Raw genomic sequence first — 15,854 nt, forward strand, 5'->3', positions numbered from 1 at the left:
TTAAAGAACTTAGCCAGCTGACTTTCCTTAAAATTTCTAGATTCCCCCCCCTTTTTTTTTAACACCAGCCATATCAGAAGTTTCCAGAGCCATTCCAACCTCTTTATTTGGACCTTCCTGGGGGAGAAGTTTTACATCTTGAGAATGTCTAGTCTGGGCAGAGCTAGAAGGGAGGAAGATAAATCAGAACAGGATGCTACCATTACTCAGGTGAAGAAGACTTTCAGATTAAAAACAGCAACATGAGGGCACCTGAGTGTCTCAGTGGGTTAAAGCCTTTGCCTTCAGCTCAGGTCATGATCTCAGGGTCCTGGGATCGAGCCCCGCATCAGGCTCTATGCTCAGCGGGGAGCCTGCTTCCTCCACTCTCTCTCTGCCTGCCTCTCTGCCTACTTGTGATCTCTGTCTGTCTAATAAATAAATAAAATCTTTTAAAAAAAGCAACAGTGATAACAACTTCATTTTGCAGAACACAGTGGTTTCAAGCTAATATTTTAAATAAAGCTTTTTCATTATGTTTATTTTCTTGCCCAATAACATATTTGTGGTTGCATAGCTCTGTGCTTTGTCTTAATTTATTTTCCTCCTATGAGTTTTTCCTCTACTTTTATTATTAATAATTTCATGTCAGGAAAAAAATTACACAGGTCTTGGAAATAGGTGATCATTTTTCAGTGATTTGCCATTGATTTGGCCAAATCAACAACTTTGAACTTTGAATGTAGATGTTTCCTGTTCATTGCAATGCAAATTATTTTTGTCTATTAGAGAAAATACATTTTTGTGGGTCAGATTCTTTTTTTTTTTTAAAGATTTTATTTATTTATTTGACAGAGAGAGATCACAAGTAGATGGAGAGGCAGGCAGAGAGAGAGGGAAGCAGGATCTCTGCCCAGCAGAGAACCCGATGCGGGACTGGATCCCAGGACCCTGAGATCATGACCTGAGCCGAAGGCAGCGGCTTAACCCACTGAGCCACCCAGGCGCCCTGTGGGTCAGATTCTTATTGGAAATGTTTTTAACATCTTACTGGGTTCCTCATTAATTAATAAGTTGCATAAATCTTTGATAGGTGTTTACTATATGTAAGTCACAATTTTGAGTTTTGGAAAACATTTGTACTTTGACAGTTGTCGCTCGTGGCGGCTCCATATGTCTTGGAGATTAGACATTATTTTATAAGCAGTCAATTTCAAGGTATGTGCAAATCATACCTTCTTACTCATAGTTGGGACTCAGCAATTCCTGTCTTTCAAGGAAATGGTACTCTAACAGAGGTTATATTTGGAAGCAATGAAAATCTTAATTTCAGGTCTCCAGGGAAAAATATAAAAGGAAAGGGAATGCCTTCTTAATGCACAGCTAAACTTTTAAATATCATCTATTTTTCTTTTTAAGATTTTTTCACCCATTCATTTGAGAGAGAGATAGAGCATGAATGGGGGCAGGGTATAGGTAGGGGGAGAGGGAGAAGCAGATTCCCCACTGAGTGGGGGAAGCCTGACTCGGGGCTCGATCCTAGGTCCTTGAGATCATGACCTGAGCCAAAGGCAGATGCTTAATCATCTGAGCCACCCAGGCTCTCCTCATCTATTTTTCCTATCTCTGCCCCAAGGGTAAGATCTATGCTCCATATGCCAGACTGGGAACCCCTGCTAATACACTCAATGAAGGTATAGATGTTTTGAGAAACCATCATTGCCCCTCACCAGGATTCAACAGGCATGCTGCTGAGAATGCCAGCTCCCATCATATCTGGGAAAGCCATTATCTCCTAGAATTTGCAATGGGACTTCCCACTAGGAATGGGGAGTTCCTTTGCCCTCTAGAGGAGGGAAAACTACTCCATCTCTACTGGAGTCCGTTGTCCTACCGCCATCGGGACCTGTAGAAATTCACTGTACCTGCAATGGAACATGCACCATTGAAAGGGAGAAGAAAACAGGAGTGCCGGGCCGGCATATCCGGCTCCTTGTCCATCTCCTCGCACCTGGCAGCGCTGCCTCCCACAGCCAACAGGTATGGTATATACAACCAGGTCAAGTTCCTGAAGCTGCCAGCTTCCCTCTCCTCAAGACCTGGTGGCCATAGTCTCGTTTATTCTGATAAGATCATTTGGCTGCTCTCTTTATTCCCTCCACTGATTCAGTGGCCATTCTAGAACCCATACAACTGCTTAATAAATTCACCCAACAATTCCTAAATAATAGTTGACAAAACCCATCCTTACTGAACACTGAAGAGAGCTCCCATGGGAAAAGCTGTCCTCCAGAATAGAATAACCTTGGACATTATCACTGCCTCTCCAAGAGTTACCTGCGCCAATATCCAAGCAGTGTTGTGTGTTCAGATCTGATGAGTTTGCTAAGGTAACATCTTTATTAAATCACATGAGGTCACAAGTGAACGCCCTGAGATATCTGACCCCCAGCCGAGGGGGCTTAATAAATCAGTGGTTTGGATTATAGGGCTCTGGATGGAAGAAAAAATAAAAAAAAAGGTACTTATTCTCTTGAGGTTACTGTAGCATCTACTTCCAATGAAGCCAGTCACCAAACAATCCACCTCATGTTAACAAAACTTGCTGATTGCTTGGGGCACATTGTGAAGAGGGTGCATCAGAGATTCTAGGAGCTGGTTCTCAGTAGAGTTGGAAGACAAGGAGAGGACATATCCTCAAGGTGACCCACCAGCGGTTCCTCACTCCTCCCTGTCCTTGAAATGCACAATGTATATTTCAACCCTCTGCAATGAACCGTTTCTATGGATACAGTCTTGAGAAGGACGAGATGCATGATGGAACCCCTTCAGGGCCTCTGGAGAAGTGTTTCGGGTGATGGAGTGGAGACCTACAGGTCTGGCAGCACCAGAGACAAACCCAGTAAGTTATGTCCCTCTGCCACTTAAAACCACCACCTGCCTGTGGGGAGTGGCCCTGCTCTGTCTTCTGTCTCTCCTGACCCTCCCTCTGTGTGCCAGCCAGTCTGTGACCCAACACTTTGTCCTCTTGCCTCCCCCTCCTCCCTTTTCTGGGCTCAAGCCCGAGGACCGGTAGCAGTATGGTTTAGAATTCCAGAACCCACTCCAGGACCCCTTTTCTGGCCCACTCTCAAAGTTTGAAGCCCCCAGCCTTTAAGAGAGCTGCTTAATTGTCCTCTGCCTCAGTTTCCTCTTTGGTAAAAAAGGGTGCCATCGTCATCATCGTCACTATCATAATGTCAGGAGGATTTAATCAGCTGATAAATGTCAAGAGTGTTTTGACAAGGCACTCGAGGCTTAGAAGGCCGCCAAAGGGGAGCTGGGGCTTAGGGTGAATAAAGAGCCCACAGGAATATATTTATTTAAATGACCTTCTAATGTTAACTCTCTGAATCTGACTCAGTGAGGCCTCTTCCACTTTCAGTAGGGTATTACTACTGACTCCATAAGAAGATCTTAGAGGATTTTCTCTTTATCTCTGGTTCTGCATGAATCCTACATTTTGGCTCTTTTTTTTTTTTAAGATTTTATTTATTTGACGGAGACACAGGGAGAGACAGACCACAAGCAGGGGGAGTGGGAGAGGGAGAAGCAGGTTCCCCCGGTGTAGGGAACCCAATGCGGGACTGGATCCCAGGATCCTGGGATCATGACCTGAGCCAAATGGCTTTGGTTCTTTAATTTATATTTGAAGTAATCATAGTATCAGTCACGTGGTCCCTCGCATTTCAGATGGTCACTATTAACTTCTCTGCACGTACTTTGGTATTTTTCCACTCCTTGCTCCCAGAGACCTTTGCACATCCTTGAAACAAGCAGACGTCACATTTTTTTTTTTTTTTTTTTTTTTACCATTGCTTTGTTGCAGTCTCAGTAAGTTTGGCTGTGGTTTGCTGGGGTGGGGACTTCACTCATCTTTTTGTCTGTCTGAGGCCTTAGCAAAATATCATGTAGCATGTACTGAGGGAATATTTGCACACTGAATACAGAGAGGAAAAAGGGGATTTTTTAAAAAGATTTTATACATCTATTTGATAGACAGAGGGCACAAGGGGGTGTGGAGCTACAGGCAGAGGGAAGGGAGAAGCAGACTCCCCGCCAAGCAGGGAGCCCAACTTGGAGCTTGATCCCAGGACCCTGGGATCATGACCTGGGCCGAAGACAGACGTTTAATTGACTGAGCCACCCAGGTTCCCTGAAAAAGGGGATTCATGTGTTCTTGAATCAATAGAATTTTTATTCTTTAACGCCTATGAAAATTCGACCCTTTCTACCCTCTCTTTGATGTCACCTTGGAGTTTCATCTAGTGAATGAAGCCCTCCTTGATTATCCCAGACTTACGGCGAATATTTTTTTTTCCTAAAAATTGCTCTAAGATTAGAATCCAACGACTACTATTACTATTTCTACCAAGAGCCACAAACTCTTCTCCTCCTTCTCTCTCTCCTTCTCCTCCATCCTCATTATTATTATTGTTATTATTATTATTATTTTAAAATTATCTGTTTTGAATTGCTAATGAGTCTTGAGGGTAAGGACGGTATGATATAATTCCTTACTGCCTGCAAGTCCTCACCCAGCACCCAGCATGTTAGACACTTAGTAAATTCAAGCTTAGGGAAGGCTGTTGTCACTTATCCCAAAAATTCATCGGGGCCAAGCAGCCTCCCTGAAACTGAGAAGTCAAGAACCCGAGGAACATCCAGGGAGGCTGTGGTCGAATGAACCCGTTTGGGCTTCAGAACAGAGGAGTGGCTGGCCGACTCTATGGCCATTTTGAGTTTCCACGTTGTATGCAACAATGATTATAAATAACTAGATTCTTAGAAAAGACAGAGGAAGAGGGACAGGAAAACAGTGCAGAAGTAGGGGAAGCAGGGACATGCCAGCCCTGAGTGCAGCTGGAAACAGAGGCAGGAGAGGTAAGGCAGACCCTGGGAAACAAGTGACTAGGTATAGAAGCAGATGCAGAGGGAGCCTCACCATATGAGAAAGAGAAAGTGATGTTTGGCCTGCGGAACACGTGTTTTGCAACATTGTTGCACTTTCAAAAGCCTTTGTTAGTATGAACAAATATGCTTAAATGGCATAAAAACACAATAACGCCCAGGGATTAAGATTGGGAAGGAGTCTCCTAGCAGCTTGCTGGGTCTTTTCCTTCCCAAGGTTTTGATTGTTCTGCTTTCAACCAAGGAATAAAAGAGAATATCTGGCAAGATTCCAAGGGTTTGGAACATTGTAGGACGCCCCCATTACGATTAATTGCAATATACTTTCTATATTTCTTTTTTAGGAGAAGTGTTGGATTGGGAAATGTACAGGCTCATCAACCAAAGACAGAATGCTGGCTACCATTCGGACCTCACAGGATATTTTTGGAAAAAAATCCTGGAATGGTGAATGGAAAAAGGACAGTCTCAGAGCAAGGCCCACCATTGAAAAGCAATCCGCAGGCACGTTTGATTCTGAAATCCCATCTCAGGCCTTTAAACTTGGAAAAAATGTATTTTCTTTTTCTCTTGGACTGTGTCAATCAGTTGTAAGACATCAGAAATTAATTAACCTCTTTATTTTCAAATTTTTCTGAATTCATGAAAAGAGAACTGAATAGAATAACAATAGTCCCGATATCTGGCATAAGATAAAACATGGCTTTAAAAACCTTACGATCCATAAAAAAATTGCCAACATTAAAACAAAGGCTAGACGAGGGTCGAGACATGATCTCTCAGAGATAAACAATTTCACGGATTTGACTGCTCTACTATTCATCATTTTCTTGGGTTGTGCTTATAAAGTAATGATACTCTGATACCATAACCACTGCAGCTTTGCAACAAGATATGCTTTTTTTTTTTTTTTTAAAGAAATCAGTTAAAAATGAAGGCGTTCCATGTTTCGGTGCTTTATTTGGCACAAATGACATATGCAAGTCCCTTGAATTTTACCTATTGTTTCACGTTTCAGTACATCTATCATCGGTGCTATTGTTACGTAATCAGAGTAGGCTTGTAGACATGTGTTCTAGACATGTGTTCCCTTACAAGATTTCTCGTGCATCGGGGCTGATTTCAAAGCTTTCATTAGATTGGTTAGAAATGTAAAGTTTCAGGGGTGCCTGGGTGGCTCAGTGTGTTAAGCCTCTGCCTTCAGCTCAGGTCATGGTCTCAGGGTCCTGGAATCAAGCCCAGCATTGGGATCTCTGGCAGGGAGCCTGCTCCCCCCTCTCTCTGCCTGCCTGCCTCTCAGCCTGCTTGTGATCTCTTTCTCTCTCTCTGTCAAATAAATAAATTAATTAATTAAAAAAAATTCTAAAGTTTCAACATCATCGCCATCACAATTGTAATTACTTTCTTTAAAAAGTTGAGGGCAGCTTCCTATAAAAAGAACATTCGTGAAATAACTCTGAGAAAGCTGAAGGCATCCACTTGGGTCCCCCTTGGGATGCTTCTTTTTTGGATGTTGGCTGTAAGGGTATATTCTTTGGTTGTTGTCCTTCTGTTTATTTCTTTGTGCATTAATATACAGGGAGGCTGAAGTCCAGTGACCTCTTCACCCACTCTTAAAATAGCTTCTTTATATTGCTTTCAAAGTGAGAAGCAATAGGAATAATAAAATGGGAAAAGGATGTGATATGGGGCCAGACAGACCTGGAAGCAAAACCCAGTTCTTTTAACAACTATGTCACCGCTCTGAACCCTTTGTCTGTTCATCCATGAAATTGAGATATTAAGACTGACCTTGCCTGTGATGTTTCAAGGGTTTAAAACAATGTAGCTAGGCCTTCAGTAAACACTGGCTAGCATGAAACAGTATCTCATTTTTTTTGCTTTAACAGTTGACTGATTAGGAAGACCTGTTGTGCGGTATGACCCCATTATGATTATGTCCCTCTCTAGGGTCTCCCTGAAGACAAAATCATACCTGAAGTCATCCAACATTCTTTTCTTAAAAATGGATTTCCTCTAGAGATGTATGGGTATGCCCCCCTCCACACTGACACCTTCAATGCTGGTAGAGAAAGGTCAGTCTCCTTTTATTATTTATTAAATACTAAAAAATATATACTCTAGAAACAATATATGCTTTCCCCACCCTCTCTTTCTCCAGAAAAGATGAAAACTGTTGCCAAACTCATGGTATTTTTCACAAGTCATGGTTATGGGGTGGGGGAACTCTTCGGAAGACATTTTAGGAACAATGGGATTATTTTATTATTTTCAAAATGAAACACAAGATCTGTGTTCCATTCCAGCAAAATTTTTGGGATAGAAATATTGAACCCATTAATTGAATGAATAGTTTTGACTTTTGCATAAACCTGATGAAAAATGATGTTGCATGCTTAGATTTTCAAGTAGAAAATGAGGCAAAGGGATCATTTATATCTAAACCTGCATTGTACGGAATGCCTGGGTGGCTCAGTGGGTTAAGCTGCTGCCTTCGGCTCAGGTCATGATCCCAGGGTCCTGGGATTGAGTCCCGCATCAGGCTCCTTGCTCAGCGGGGAGCGTGCTTCTCTCGCTGCCTCAGCCTGCCTCTCTGCCTGCTTGTGTGTACTCGCTTGCTCTCTCTCTCTCTGGCAAATAAATAAAAAATCTTAAAAAAAAAAAACCTGCATTGTACATGAGCAAACTTCAGTAAGAAGAAATATGTGTATATATATATATATATATATATATATATATATATATATATAAAGTAATATAATTCAATGCATTTTCTAACATATGTCATATGTTCTTAAAAAAATCAAAGTAGTGAAAATTGCCCAGGAGTTATAAATACCTGTAGGATTATCACAAAGAAATATCAACCTTTCCCCCCTCAATTTAATAAGAAGTTAATTGGTATCAAATGTCACCCTCATCAGACATAAGTGATGCGTCTTTTTGTTGTTGTTGTCTTTGAACAATTCAAATAAGAATGAATGTACATTTGCCTCTCTAATTCATGTTGCTCTGAAATGTTTGTGGACACATATATTGCCATTTTAAAGCAGTTAATTCAAGGGTCTGTTTTTGTTCTAGTACTGGGCTGTTTCGATTACTACCGCCTTATAGAGTATCTTGAAATCTGGAATTGTGATGCCTCCAGCTTTGTTCTTCTTTCTCAAGATTGCTTTGGCTAATGGGGGTTATTTGTGGTTCCGGACAAACGTTAGTATTATTTGCTCTAGTTTTGCAAAAAATGCTCTGGTATTTTTTAAGATTTTATTTATTTATTTATTTGACAGATAGAGATCACAACTAGGCAGAGAGACAGGCAGAGAGAAGAGAGAGAGAAAGAAGTAGGCTCCCTGCTCAGCAGAGAGCCCGATGCGGGACTCGATCCCAGGACTCTGGGATCATGACCCAAGCTGAAGGCAGAGGCTTTAACCCACTGAGGCACCCAGGTGCCCCACTCTGGTATTTTGATAAAGATTGCATCTAATCTGTGGATTGCTTTAGGTGGTGTGGGCATTTGGACAATATTAATTCCTCCATTTCGTGAGCATGGGCTATCTTTTCGTTTGTGTTGTTTTCAATTTCTTTCATTAATGTTTTATAGTTGTAACAGTCCAAGCCTTTCACCTCCTGGGTTAAGTCTCTTCCTAGGAGCTTTCTTCTTTTTGGTGCAATTGTGAATGGAATTGTCTTTTCAATGTCTATTTCTGATACTCTGTTATTAGTGTATAAAGACATTTCTGATTGCTGGGTATTAACTTTGTATCCTGCAACTTTCCTGAATTCACTTAGTACTTCTAATTTTTGGTGGAGACCACAGGTCTTTCTATATATAGTATCATGCCATCTGCAAATAGTGACAGTGTAATTCTGAGAATTGGTATAGCCTATTAAAACCAGCCCCCCCAACTAAGATATTACAGCTGGAAAAAATTAGAAACCACCGAATTGTAGGGAGATGCCTGGGAATCCTTTAAGTGAAATGTGTTCCCTCATAAACAAAAGAGGTAAATTATTTTATTGGGTAAATGAAAAGTATCTTTGAGACCCATGTTGCCCAAAACACATAAATTGGTTTACCTAGTCATTTTGCTTAACATGTTTTTTTTTTTTTAAGTGAGAAGTAATTTGAAAGCCTCAAGCAGACCTTCTATTTAACTATTTTTCAAATGTGGGCTGAAAAAAATCAAAGGATGATTGTACATAGTTAAATGAAAAACATGCATAAAAGAAAGGTAATGGGGGGGGAGAGTAAGTTCACAATGGCTCACAATTTATTTGAACATGTCTTTCTCAGTCTATGACTCTGTGAATGGTGCAAATGGGAAATGTTACCATTTGAAGTGTGCATGCTAGTTCTCAGTCTAAAGGGACCTGTTCCCTGGGATACTCTTTTCCTGTATCCAGATTTGTGTGTTCTCTCTCATTAGGCCACAGTAGATTGTGTTTTAGTATAGCCATTGATCTTACTGTGTGTCCAAAATACACAGTATAAAAATCCAAACCTCCACGGTGAATCCAATTCTCTCTGTTGTTAGCGTTCAGCATTAAGACTCTTTGGCTTAAATCCCCTATTTTAAAATGGAAATAATCATGTACCCGTAAGACCCAGGGCGAATTCAGAAGAAAAATGACACTCTTCAGTGCCACAGACCAGGACCATCCCTGAGAAAGCCATCCCCCATCCCTGTGTCAAAGGTTTCTTTCTTTTTAATCTGCTATGTTTTTCCTTCCTAACATCAGGATGTGCTTCTCATTTTGCTTTATGGATGCTACTGTTTTATAAGATTTTTCCCCCTTCTAAATTCTGTACACATGATAGTCATTCTCCTTGACTACTGAGGACATTTTCTTGGAGTCATTTTTAGAGACAAACTTTCTCCCGGGCTCTTCATATAGACCGTCTTTTGAACAGTTGAATGGAAAGACTCCTATATGTAATGGGGAAGTCAGAAAGGAAATTCACCATGGGTGGAAAAGAAAATGAACCACCAGAGACAAGATAAATGCGTACAACCAATATAATATTGTACCCCAGGGGATGAGAGAGTCACTGTACCTAATGGCTACAGAATATGGTAAAGCCATAAAAATAACATACAATAAAATGCTGCATTCTTCTCAGTTGCCAGTCTCCTGAATGTTGTCATAAACCTAGCAGCACCACTGGAAAAAATGAACAGACATTTCCATGATGCGTGGACCACTAAAGAGGCTGGGAGATATATGATTTAATTGTAGTTTCCTGGTTTATCTTTTAAATGCAGTTTGCATAGGAATGTAAAGTAAAAATCAATTTCGATTTCCAAAAGAAACTTAAAATAATTTATAAGCTCACATAAAGGGGAATGTATATTACATATTAAGGTCCAGGTTGGCTTTTACTAAGGAATTATACAACTATTAAGAAATAATTATAAAAGTATTACTATTTTTTTAAAGATTTTTATTTATTTATTTGACAGAGAGAGATCACAGTAGACGGAGAGGCAGGCAGAGAGAGAGAGAGAGAGAGAGAAGCAGGCTCCCCGCTGAGCAGAGAGCCCGATGTGGGACTCGATCCCAGGACCCTGAGATCATGACCTGAGCTGAAGGCAGCGGCTTAACCCACTGAGCCACCCAAGCGCCCCTAAAAGTATTACTATTTAATTATTAACCTGTCATTAAAGAATCGTGATAGAATTCATGAATTCATGAGTCTTAAGGGTAATTACCTTTTTTTTTGAAATTATAGTTTCAAAAGATAATGTGTATATTAATTTTTAAACTTCTAAAGTTATGACATATAATTAACAGATAAACAGTGCGTAAACATAAAATCACTTTGTATTCAACTGAATGAAGTATGATAAAAAGAACACCTGGGTTATTTATACTTGAATCAAAAAATAGAATGTGCCTACATCCCAGAAGCCCTTCTCAATCATAGACTCCTCCCTCTCCCCTAATGGCAACCTCTTCTCCAAATTTTTTATAGCTTTATGGAGGTATAATTGACTGAACATATTTGAAATCTGCAATTTGATAAATTTTGCTATATTTAGATACTTATAGAACAATTATCATGATAAAGACAATGAACTATATGTGAAGCCCCCAACTTTTCCTGTACCTTTTATAATCCTTCTCCTGACATTTTCTATCCCATTCCCATCCCCGGGTAGCCAATCATCTCTTTTCTGTTCCTATATTTCAGTGTGATTTTCCCAGAATTTTACATGGACGGAATCATACAGTGGTACTCTTTGTCTTTCTGCATTCATTCTGCGCGTTTGTACTGAAACTTAACCATGTTGTGGTATTTATTAATAGTCATTGTTTTGCATTACTGAGTAATAGTCCATCATATAAATAACTTTGTACATATAGATGTTATAATATAATAATATATAATTATATAATAATCATAGAATTATATACACCATATATTATTTTATAATAATATATTATATTAGAACATTATGTATATGTAGCAATTATTTTATCCACTTTTCTGTTGATGGACAAAGGCACTTTTGTTAGTTTGGGATCTTTCAGTGCACATTCCTGTACATGTTTTTATATGGGTACGTGCTTTCCCTTGAGTAAATACCAAGAAGTAGAATGGCTGGGTTATACTATAGATTTATTTTTAAATGGTTAAATAACTGCAAAATGATTTTTCCAAAGTGGTTCTATCTGCTTATGTTCCCACCAGCAGTGTATGGGAGTTTCAATTATTTCACATCTTTTTCAAAACCAAGTATGGCCAGTCTTTGAATTTTAGCAATTCTATTAGGTATGGAGTCATAGTCCTTGGCGTTTTAAAAATTTATTTTCTGAATGACTAATAATGTTGAGCAAATTTTCATGTGTTTATTTCTTATCTGTGTACCTTCTTTGGTAAGGTGTCTGTTAAATACTCCCCCTTTTAAAAAAAAATCTACTGTTTGCTTTTGTATTTTTGAGTTTCAAAACTTCTTGATGTGCATGTCCTTTATATCAGATACATGATTTGCAAAAATCTTCTGCCCGTCTGTGGTCACTTTATTCTCTTCACAATGTCTTATGAAGAACAGAGATTTTTAATTTTGATAAAGTACAATTTATCAATTTTTGTTATGGCTCATGGTTTCTGTGTTGAGTTCAAGAAATTTTTACAAAGCCAGTTATAACAAAGTTGTATTTTTTTTCTCCCTCTAGGTATTCTTTAAGAAATGTTACAGTTTTACATTTTTACATTTAGGTCCATGATCCACTTTCTGTTTATTTTTGTACATGGCACAAACATGGCTCAAAGTTCCTTTTTTTTCCATATGGGCATCCAATTGTTCCAACAGTATTTATAGAGAATTTTAAATATCCCTCTTTCAATAACTTCTAAAACAACTAGAGAGGTAATTAGTAAACATATAGAGGATATGTAGATAATATACTTCGAATCAAAATAAAATACTGTGGGTGATAGAGAACTGTGGTTTTAAACATTTTAGAAGTGAGAAAGAGATAGACTAGGAAATTTTATTCTTTGTTTCCTTTCCAACAGCTCTGGGCCCAATGGAAATCTGTTTTCCTCCCCTAGGGTAATGCCTAGGAAATTATTCTGTCTCAATATCCTGAGTACCCAATTGCCTATTATCAGCATGATAAAAGTTGTGGATTCTGGGAAATGGTCAAATGTAATATTTCACTATTGTAGTTAATTTCTGATGGGAGTTTTCCACCAGATGTTGACAATATTTCTATTGATGCATTAGGAATATTTGGATAAATTACACAAATTTTTTCCCAATCAAGAAAAACTGTATACATGCATATACAAAGAGGATGAACACTATGGATTATTATGGTCAGTAATTTACCTGGGAACAAATGCTGTTTCAGGCAAAATTCAGGATTCTAGGCTATCTATGATGATCTAAGATGTCAATGATGATATTATTAAATTGCTTTGAAAGAATATCACTAATAATTATTTTAAGCCTTTATGTGTCAAGAACTATAATTTTTTAAGTTGCATATGCTTCATCTAGAAAGCAGTGAGGTTAACATTGAATCCAGTGTGCAAAGAAAAAGAGAAGTAGAAAATGTGGCTGTTATCTACCCTAAAATCCTTTAACCACATTAAGCTAAATAGTTATTTCCCCCACTTTGAAAATCACATTTGCTACATAGCGGAAAAGTGTAGGTTTATATCCATTAATTTAGTTTTTCTGAGAGATCAGACTGAAGCCAGAATCGTCAAATGTGCATGTGCGCGTGTGTGCGCGCACGCACACACACACACACACACACCAGCTCAATAAAACAGGTTCTAATACAGGCATATTGAAGAAGTAAATTCCTGGCTACCTCTTGTTCAACATGCACAAAAACGAGGATATGTCTGCAAGACATTCACCTTGAAAACTCTAAGAATATAAGCTGTAATCCATGTTGGATTCCATTTCCTATCCAATTAATACTTGTTCCCTCTCTTGTTACCAAGAAGGCTTCAGAGCTAGTTCACAAGATGTACCCTTGAGAAATCTTAATTTTAAAAGATTATGGTTAGCTCCTGTGAAATACAACCCACTATTTATGACCCGACTGATGTTACCATGTAAGTTAACTGGAATGTAAATGGCTTGGATTCACCTCATTAAGAAACATCAAAGGGCTTTTTCTACTTTTGACATTCATGATGGACTGTAATAAAAATCATACTCTAACCAATTTATTTATAAAAACACAGAAAGTGAAACATGCCCTCTAACACAGTACCCATTTTATTTTATTTTATTTTATTATTTTTAAGATTTATTTATTTATTTGACAGACGGAGATCACAAGTAGGCAGAGAGGTAGGCAGACAGAGGAAGAGAAGCAGGCTCCCGGCTGAGCAGATACCCCGATGCGGGGCTCAATCCCAGGACCCTGTGACCATGACCTGAGCCGAAGGCAGAGGCTTTAACCCACTGAACCACCCAGCTGCCCCCACAGTACCCATTTTAATCCTGTGTCTGTTACCTGTTTGCGTTCATTGGCTTTAACATCTTACACCAAGGGATGTTATTCCCTAAGAAAACAGCTTTAGAAATAATTACATGTAGAGAAACTGTTCATTTTCAAACAGGACGTGAAGGACTAAGAGTCAAATTATGATCTACTTTGCTTCAAAAAATTTGAATTGAAATATTGAAAAAATTGAAAATTGAAATAGAATATTAATAATGAAAAGAACGAGAGCTAGAATAAGAGGCTCGTGGTTTAGGGGCGCCTGGGTGGCTCAGTGGATTAAACCTCTGCCTTCCGCTCAGGTCATGATCTCAGGGTCCTGGGATCGAGCCCCGCATCGGGTTCTCTGCTCAGCAGGGAGCCTGCTTCCTGCCTCTCTCTCCGCCTGCCTCTCTGCCTACTTGTGATCTCTGTCTGTCAAATACATAAATAAAATCTTAAAAAAAAAAAAAAAGAGGCTCATGGTTTAATGACATTGTACTTGTTCTAAACAGGATCCTCAGCCTTCCCACTTCCATGTACTCATTCTAGATGCTGGAAGGATTACCTGCTGACACAGCTGAGTCCCTCCCTAGGACTGTCTTTGGCTGAAGAGAGGTTTTGTCTCCTCCCTTGGGACAGTCTATGTTCAGTGACTTTTCTGTGCATCAGGTCTAACTCCCTTGCCTTGACTTGAGGCATCTTATAAGGACCATTCCAGCTGTCAAGCTTTCCTTGGGATTGGCCAAAGCCCTTGATACACTTGCATTCCCCTCATTCTTTTCTCATTACAGGCGATGGTCTCAAGAACCCTCCCCAGCAAATCTTTTGTAACACATGTCCACATAGGAGTCTCTTTTGGGGGGTGGGGGGCTGACTTATAATATGTAGGTATAGGAAACAGGTAGACTTTCTCAGGGACAAACTTGTCTCGCTTTCCTTCCGAGATCACCAGGTGCATTCTTTGTCATATATCAGTCTTAATTAGTACACAAGAATTCTGTGTACCACCATTTTCCACATCTGTTTTCCATTTAACTTTAAGAATCATGAGGAATTTTAAGAGCACAAGTGAAACCAGGAGCATCATTAGATCACCTTGGTTAATAGTGGAAAGAGAATGTGGAAAAATTAGGCCTGGTAATTTCGGAGTTTGTGTCATCATAGAATTGTTCTGTAATCAGGCCACGTTCAAATCATGTTCTCTGATTTTTTCATCTGCCTACGAATCTTGTGTAGACCTGAATTTTTATATAGTTAAAACTCCAAACAATGTGGGAAATGCTATCAATTTCATAAAATCACACTTCTCTCATATTTTCTAGAGATTAGAAAGATGTGTATATTGATGCTCTGGAGTTAGAGAAATCTTGAAGAGAAAATGAAGCAAATTTTAATTTTCAAAATTTAATTTTGATCATTTCCATTAGCACCAACAACATTAAATCATCCAAATAATCCTGGTATTATTTTGCATGAAATCACAAATAGTTTAAATATTTCAAATCACCACCAGAAAAAAAAAAAATGTATGTCATCCACTGGCAGAAGTTCTATGGAAATGTTATACATACTCACATTTTAAAATCAAACATATATTCATATTTAAATGAAAGCATCTGAGAGTCAAAGGGCCTGTAATATGAGAAACACTGGTTAAACACAATGGTATATTGTGGTTGACTTGCACTGGCTCATGAGAACCAATTGTGAGCCTCTGCTCCCAAATTTGCATTCAGTGACAGCATGTTGATCACTTAAAATAGGCTATTGTGAGAGTATTTACCTGTAGGAAATCTGTAAAAACTACGCAGCAGGGCTTTATTGATCTTTTTCTGGTTGTTAAATTGTTGCCAGGACCTCACAATCTGTAGATCAGATGATGGGCTCAAAATCAAAACAACCAAATATAAAAATGGAAAATACTTTAAATAATGTATAAATACTAATTAAAGAAAAAAAAAAAAGGAGAC

The 15,854-nt window shown here is 38.9% G+C and overlaps 1 long non-coding RNA gene across 1 annotated transcript in view; it reads left to right on the plus strand.

Moving 5' to 3' along the window:
• The first annotated feature begins 4,835 nt into the window (after positions 1-4,835).
• Positions 4,836-15,854, plus strand: part of LOC125086737 (uncharacterized) — a 46,984-nt gene continuing 35,965 nt past the window's right edge. The window contains exons 1-2 of the long non-coding RNA XR_007123253.1: positions 4,836-4,902; positions 6,880-7,004. This is a non-coding gene — a long non-coding RNA (uncharacterized LOC125086737). The remainder of the gene's footprint in view (positions 4,903-6,879; positions 7,005-15,854) is intronic.

This window comes from Lutra lutra, chromosome 16 (assembly GCF_902655055.1).
Source record: "Lutra lutra chromosome 16, mLutLut1.2, whole genome shotgun sequence".
Lineage (NCBI taxonomy): Eukaryota > Metazoa > Chordata > Mammalia > Carnivora > Mustelidae > Lutra > Lutra lutra.